This window comes from Myotis davidii, unplaced genomic scaffold, assembly GCF_000327345.1.
Source record: "Myotis davidii unplaced genomic scaffold, ASM32734v1 scaffold705, whole genome shotgun sequence".
NCBI classification, from domain to species: Eukaryota; Metazoa; Chordata; class Mammalia; order Chiroptera; family Vespertilionidae; genus Myotis; species Myotis davidii.
The window spans coordinates 831,654-833,307 of record NW_006296405.1 but is presented as its reverse complement, the minus strand read 5'-3'; positions in this window follow the sequence as shown (position 1 = coordinate 833,307).

Below are 1,654 nucleotides of genomic sequence, written 5' to 3'. Positions count from 1 at the left end.
TGTGCTGCTGGTCAGCCCCAGCAAGGAGGGAGAGAGGGAGGAAGACCCGACTAGAGTAGAAAGTAGGAAACAAGAATTTTTAAATGTAACTTCTAAGAAAGATAGTGATAGAATATTCTAAGTTTGATGTTCTAAGAATGTATGCTTCAATTCTGGTAATGTTATATTTTTTAAAAGAACAGTACAGTTAATGTTACTATTAATAAAGAAGACATAAGGATGTGTATTTATAAAAAGATAAATTTAACTAGTGCTATTGGGATGTGAATTTGAATAGTTATCTCAATTTAACATCATCTTCCAGTTTATACAGGAAGATTTGTTCACTTCTTGTAGAATAAACAGATCTTAAGTCTAAATATGAAGTGATTCTTAAGTGGGCTGGTACTTAAGAAAAATACATATGTTGTCAATGATATATATATACATATGTCTTGATTTCAGAGAGGAAAAGAGGGGGAGAGATAGAAACATCAATGATGAGAGAGAATCATTGATGGGCTGCCTCCTGCACGCAGCCCCACACTGGGGATCAAGCCCGCAACCGGGGCATGTGCCCAACTGGGAATCAAACCATGACCTCCTGGTTCATAGGTTGATGCTCAATTACTGAGCCACATCTTTTTAATCCTCACCCGAAGATATGTTTTTTGATTTTAGAGAAGAAGGGGAGGAGAGAAAGCGAGACACATAAATATGAGAGAGTAACATTGATGGTTGCCCCCCCTTTGCATGGATTGGGGATCCAATCCACAAGCTACGTATGGCCCTGACTGGAAACGAACCACAACCTTTTGGTGTATGGGAGGACGCTCCAATCAACTGAGCCACCCTCCCACGGCGTCAATGATATTTTGATTCTTTTTTTAAAAAATATATTATTTGATTTTTTACAAAGAGTAAGGGAGAGAGGTAGAGAGTTAGAAACATCGATGAGAGAGAAACATCGATCAGCTGCCTCCTGCACACTCCCCACTGGGGATGTGCCCACAGCCCAGGTACATGCCCTTGACCGGAATCGAACCTGGGACCCTTCAGTCCGCAGGCCGACGCTCTATCCACTGAGCCAAACCGGTTTTGGCTAGTTTGATACCCAGTGTGGGGCATGCAGGAGGCAGCCAAACAATGACTCTCTCTCCTCATTGACGTTTCTATCACTCTCACCTTCTCCCTTCCTCTCTGAAATACAAATACAAATAAATTTCTATTTTTTTAAAAATCAACCAATGAATGCATAACTAAATGGAACAACCAATCCCAGTCCCCCCCCGCTTCCTCTCTCTCTCTAAAATCAATTTTTTTAAAGGAATAAGTCATTTTAAAAGAAGAAGAATGACGGTACTGCTCCCAAACTGTAGCCTTCCCCTCAGAGTGGAGGATGAACTCGAGAGGTTGGAAGCGGGACTGCACCTCCTCTACCCCTTCTTGGCTAAATGCACGCAGATTATACGAACTTTCAGGCTCGTACTCACTGGGGGTCTGTATCAGGTCCTTTTACAAACATTTCCCCATGTTATTCTCACTTCAACTCCCAAAGCTTTATCTCACTTTCCAAGAGGTCGCGGAGCCTTCTGAGACTTTTCCAAAGTCAGCGGGTGGAGGGGCCAGGCTCAGACTCACACCCGAGTGCGCCCCTCCGACACCAGTACCACAG